The sequence below is a fragment of the Sinocyclocheilus anshuiensis genome, unplaced genomic scaffold, assembly GCF_001515605.1.
Source record: "Sinocyclocheilus anshuiensis isolate Anshui unplaced genomic scaffold, SAMN03320099.WGS_v1.1 scaffold1948, whole genome shotgun sequence".
In the NCBI taxonomy this organism is placed as follows: domain Eukaryota; kingdom Metazoa; phylum Chordata; class Actinopteri; order Cypriniformes; family Cyprinidae; genus Sinocyclocheilus; species Sinocyclocheilus anshuiensis.
The window spans coordinates 1-6,767 of record NW_015555827.1 but is presented as its reverse complement, the minus strand read 5'-3'; positions in this window follow the sequence as shown (position 1 = coordinate 6,767).

Below are 6,767 nucleotides of genomic sequence, written 5' to 3'. Positions count from 1 at the left end.
TAGTGCGCCCGCCGTTACACGAGTGAGTGCGGGGTCGCGTTCCTCCGCGACACCCACAGTGAACGTTGAACTAACAGTCAACAAAGCATAGTCCAAAAACTGACTGAGAGATGAGCGGCGACCTTCACGGATTAAACGTGATTTGAGTCCGGCAGATCTGAATAATGAGCGATGGCTAAATACTCTTGAATATAGCCTTCCAGCGATCGAGTGCCCTGTCTAAGGGCTAACAATATTCTTGTCGTGTCCATACCTGGTCAATGTCCATCCGAGAAGCTGCTGGATCCTTGGTGGGCCGAGTATTCTGTTACAGAGGGAACAGAGGAAGCGTGCGGATCCATTTGCAAAGCTTTATTCTTAAACATGGTCAAAATAGGCAAGGGTCAGACAATGGCACACAGGTATATCGAGGGCAAGACAAGCGTAATCCAAAGCGGGCGTGGTCGATCGGTGGCTAACAGTATCCAGAGGGCTTGACAAGAGGGGTAATCCGACAACATGAGCAATAGTCCAGGCAAGGTGCAAACACAGTCCGAACGGCAAGACGAAAGGGATAATCCAAGACAGGTTAATAATTCCAGGGCAGGCAGCTGACAGACATGATGAGATAAACAGACTGGAATCAAGACACCGGTAAAACAAGACTAAACTAGATTCAGAAAACTAGGACAGGAAACTGATTCCCGTAAAGTGCTACCACTTAGAGGGCGATAAACGCAAATAATACTCGGCGATCTGAACGAGGAAGTCCAGGGCTTATAAAGCGTGTCTGATTGGATTCAGCTGTGTGTGTGTAATCATTGCATTCAGCTGTGTGTGTGTAATCAGTGCAATGGATGATGGGAACTGTAGAATGTAACAGTCTGTGTGGTGTGAGAGTCAATGTAGTGAGCGTGTGACCTCTGGTGGTGAGTGAACGGAAGTTCATAGACTGGATTCGCATCATATGACCCCTTTAAAGGTGACAGCCACCTCTCAGACAAATGAATTTAATGGAAAATCTTTCTTTTAGGCAAAGAAAAGAAAAACAAGAAGAAGAAGAAGAAGAAGAAGAAGGACACTAGTAGTGAGAGTGTTGAGTTAAACTCTTCATCCTCTTCATCATCTTCCTCCCTCCCTTCATCTTCATCGGAAGATGAAAGATACAGCAAAAAAAATAAAAAAGAAGAGAACCCAAAAGAACAGGTCAAGATCTGAATTCTCCAGTTCTACAGTAAGAGGTCAATTCAAAAGACACTTATTAATGTGAATTTTTTCTTGATGAAGATGATTTTGCATGATGTTTTCATATGCAGAACGTGTGTAGGAAGGCTGGGGAAGGCTTATCCATTCCGCTGGCCACGGGCAAAAATGCCGGCAGCAACAACACTGCAGCGAGAATAAAAGTTATGCCTTCTTTCTTTGCATATACATTTGGGCAGTGTTATGAAACTCTGCCCCCACAGACTGATGTAGATTTGTGGGGGCGTGTTTGAACGAGGCATTTTTAGGAAGGCGTGGCTGAGCCTTAACTTTTATAAAGAATATCTCTTTGGGTTTGAGACTTTGAGCGTTGTAACTCTGCAGATCTTATACATGCAGAAACAGCTACATAACACACTAAAGAAAAAGGAAAACAAGAAATCACATCATAAGACCCCTTTAAGTTAGAATACGCTCACCACTCAAAATGCAGTTTTTGTCCAGTGCTGAGATCTGCACACTCAAATCCTCTCATTATAATTTAACTTGTGTAAGGTGTCTGTCTTGTGAAACAGGCCCCCATAAGCTGTGGATTCACCACGTGAATATCATGAGGTATCTATACCAATCACCCCCAGCACATGACTCCAATATTCTGGGTCGATTTCCTGCCAGTCGTGTCGTCATCTACTCAGAGGAGTGATTAAATATTAATTGCAATCAAGAGACAACAGAGCTTTCTTTGTATCAGGACTGGAAGGGTCGTTCACAACATATAGAAACCACGATGTCTTGTGACCACCAATGAATAGAACTATTATATCCAAACAGGAAAAGGACAGTCATTTAATCACGTCCAAGCACGGGATATACAGCGTGACGCCACATGATACCAGCGTGTTGAATGAAAGTGAAACTCGAGTTTGTTGTTTAGAATTTAACTGCAGTAAAAACGTTTAAATATTGTCCACCGAGACAAAATAAGTCGCTCTAGAAAAGCGCATGCATAGAGAAACGAGCGTATTCCTCGTTACTTTCTGTAAAAGGGCCTTCAGAGCTTGATTTGTATAGTGCGTGTCCCTATAGTGCGAGTAGCTAACTGATAGTCCTCTGCCATTTAATTCACTAAAAAAAACTAGTGAACTTGAAACGCGGTACTCAGAGAGAGTGTCCGAACGATATTTTACTTTGGGAGAATTGTGAAATCGTGGTTCAATCCACGCGTTTTTGTCTGTATGAATATGTGCAGATATCAATGACAGTGAATTAATTGCAGTAAAGCTGTACATTAATTTACCTCACTCTAACAAGTGAGCATTACACAGCGCTGTAAGATAAGAATCTAAAGAGTGCTTTTTGGTTGTTCAGTGTGGAATGTGCCGCCATTCCCACATGAAGGGCGTAAATTGTAAATGAGACACAGCTTGTGTGTTATTGCAGGATATGTAGTCATAGTAACAGACGTAACCCAGAAGTTCGAAGGAACCCTTTCCGGAGGTAACTTTCAGCCCACCAGCACCATTTTGAGCTGTTTGTAAACAAATAGCCAAGCATGAAGTCATTTAATCACATCCAAGCACGGGATATACAGCGTGACGCCACATGACTGTTTGACCATCTGCTTCTTGCATGACTGAAACCCTTACAAACTCATTTTGTCACAGACAAAGAAACGAAACATACACAGACAATCATTGAAAATCATTGAAAAGTATCTGGGCAATATATTCAGAAATAATATGTTGTATGTCTTATATATATGCTTGACGTGGCGAAGTTTGGGCTTGTAGGAATGGTCATGATATTCGAATAACCTTGGTATGAAGGAAAATGTGTTATTTTGAACAGTGTGTATGGTACGACACTTTATAGAAGTTATTAACAAAACCTGCAAAGACATTTCCCCCACATGATGAATCGAAGCCTCTTGTTAAGTGTATGCACACTCCGCCTTGCAAGAAGCCGATTGGCAGATCGTGCCGTAGGGTGGGCTTATGCCACGGACCAAAACCCCTTTGCACCTCTACTAAGATTACCGGCTCGCTGGACGACCGTTGATTTAAAGTGTAAACTATCAGATTTGAATTCAGTTTTAATCAGGTTGACTCAGAATTTTCAGATTCGAGTCCTTTCAAAACCTGAGCTAGAAATAAAATGAATGATTAATTCTCTTATAGAATTAACGACTTAAATTACAGTTAAGTCCCTACACTTGTTACAAAAAAGTGTAGACGTAATGTAGGCTAAATAAGATATTCATTGTACAGCCAGCTTAATTGATTAGCAGAATTTTGTGAGATTGCAATGAATTAAGATGAGTGACAGCTTAGTGATTATAAAGGGAGTGCTTTTATGTACACTTTCTAGGCGATAATCCACTCAAAATTTGAAGAAAACATATTTTTTGCTGCATTAGGTAAGGCAATGGTTAGGCCAGTGGTTCTCAATCCCAGCCCTCGCGCCCCCACCCCGCTCTGCACATTATGGATGTCTCTTTGTTAACATGCCTGATTCAGATCATCAGCTCGTTAGAAGAGAGCCCCTTGCATGAACTGTGTTCTGATTAACAGCGTCATCCCTACATAGTGTTCACTGCTCCCTACTCTCCGAGCACGGGAAATCCATTCAAGTTTATTTCACTTCAGAAAACATTCATTCATGGTATTCAGTGTCTTCACACACAGACGAAACTTACTAAAGAACTGTGAAGTGTGACATAATATACCTTTGTAAATAAATACAATGTAAATCCACGTTTCGCGCACTGTAATGCCTTTTGAATGGAACAATGGCGAAATTTTCTTCACAAGGCACTTGTGGTTGAATAGAACAAACCTCTGAAGCGATAAGAGATGCATACAAAATGTGCAGAGCTGGGGGGCGCCATTCCAAATCATGCATATGCTTGCCTGTTCAAATTATAATGGTTTGTGAACATAACCACTTTAATAACGCACGTTTATGTTGGGATATGTAGGTTGTTGATAGGAGACACGGAACTATTTTATGACATTCTATTTGAATGTGTTTTTAAGGAGGAATCTTACCCTAGAGTTGGTTCACCCTCTGCCTATGGATGTTTTGTATAATTTGTAATGCATTAACAAACTGGGTATCACTTTATTTTAGTGTCCTTGTTACACATTAAATGTAGCTACTATAGTGATAACTATGAATTATGGATAATTACATGCAACTGAACCTAAACCAAACTCTAACCATCTAATAGTAAGTATTTGTAGTTATTTAGTATTACTCAGTACTTAAATGTATAATAACACTGTAACAAGGACACCTTAAAATAAAGTGTAACCACAAACGGTTTACTTCTTTTTTTATATTCAACAGCCAAATGTCCAGATGATGTTCTCAAGAGATACAAAAAAGTTCTTCGTGCATACAAAAAGTATGGAAGCATGACAAGAGCTTTCATGAAAGTCGGAGTGGACAGAAATACCCTTGCCCTCACTGCAGTTGTGGCTGAGATTCAAATGATCAACCCAGAATTGTATCGCTCTATCCACCAGTTCCAGCCTCAGCAAGAGAAGCTTTTTGATTTTGCCCTGAGGTGCTCAGAGGCCTTGACAACTGAGATGAAAACCTCTATTACCTCAGGAAAAAAGAGTGGGAAACACCTGCCAATTAAATACAAGTTTCTCTAAAAAGAATGTTTATTTCTAGTTTAATTTGATTGTTTGGGGTATTTTATGCCTTTTATTTAACAGTTTACTGTATTAATATATATATAAAGAAAAGAGTTCAAAGTTAAGTTAAATAATTTGTGACCTGAGCATTTTCAGTAAAAAAAAAATCAAAACTGCATGTGCTGTTTTTATTTTCATGGACCTGCATTATTAGCAAGTTAAAATAAGACTAGAATTCAGTGTAAGTACACATTAGTTCCTAGGAATCAACACAGGTTCCACACTTTATTTTAAGTGGTCAGTTTTTGAGTATTTTCATTGTAAGTACACATTAGTTCCTGGGTATCAACACAGGTTCCACACTTTATTTTAAGTGGTCACTTTTTGTCTATTTTTCAGTGTAAGTACACATTAGTTCCTGGGTATCAACACAGTTTCCACGCTTTATTTTAAGGGGTCAGTTTTTGTGTATTTTCAGTGTAAGTACACATTAGTTCCTGGGTATCAACACAGGTTCCACACTTTATTTTAAGGGGTCAGTTTTTGTGTATTTTCAGTGTAAGTACATATTAGTTCCTGGGTATCAAGACAGTTTCCACACTTAAAATAAAGTGTGAATACTGGTATTCTACCACCCCTTATACATCTTGAGAACAGATTTGAAGCATTAATGAATGCGGGTGAGGAATCCCCAAATGTGATTAAACATGGATTGGATCAGCCAGCAGCTAACATCGCTACTAACAGGTGCTCAAGGTCGAGCAGACAGCGGCATTCAGCTCAGAGCGCAACCGAGCCCAGGACTCTGATAGTGGGCAACTCCATTATCAGAAACATGATTACCAGGACTACAACTACATGCTGCCTTCCTCAAGCAACCATCTCTTATGTGAACAAGGAACTTCGGAAAATTCTAATGAAGCACAAGACTGCAAATCGAATCATCATCCATGTGGGGAAGAATGATATTCGGAAATAGCAGTCAGAACTCCTCAAGAAGGACTTCAGTGAACTCTTTGAAATACTTAGAAGACTTAAACTTCAGTCGTTCATCAGTGGACCACTCCCAGCAAGGGGAACCAACATGTTTTCATGTTTGCTTGGGCTGAACACATGGCTACAAAGAATCTGCTGTTTAAAAGGAGTCAACTTCATCGACAACTTCAATCTTTTCTGTCCATAGACAACTGTTTAAACTGGATGGCCTCCACCCAAACAAACTTGGTGCAAGAGTGCTAAAGGACTATATCTACTTCTCCCTCCATCATCCTTCAGTAGTGTCTGCCAAACTACTCAACCTGAATGGCACACATACACCTGGACAGAGTATGAGTGATGACAGGATTTCAGGACAACATATTTCAGCCACCGGAAACACCAGAGCCACAGCCCCGCTCACCAGACACATTATCCCTCTCTCCAGCATCTCCACTTCTTAGCTTCTCACAGAAAATGGAGGAACTAAAAATTCTTAAATCACAATGCATTTTCTATATAAGAAAATATACATACGATATTTAGTCTTGTTCCCTGGAGTAAACAAGTAAAATTAATTGCCGGCGGGATAAGAAAAATAATCTTAATGAAAATGGAAACAAGATTATTTTTATACGTGCTGTCTAATTATTCTCATGCTACAGGAGAGAGTCTACTGGTTAGGATTCCGCGCTCTCACCGCGGTGGCCTGGGTTCGATTCCCGGTCAGGGAATGCTCTTTTGCCTTCCAACGGTGGACTGTGAAGTGAAGCTCTGCTTGCAGCTGTGAGAAACCCAGCCAAACAAGAAAAAAGGTGGGCATTTGAAAATAGACCTCCTCCGAGCCGGAGTCGAACCAGCGACCTAAAGATTGCCAACACTCCTACCTACAGTCCTCCGCTCTACCAGCTGAGCTAAAGTTGGGGAACAATAGTCTGTATAAGGGGGGGAAGAAGGAGAAGAAGG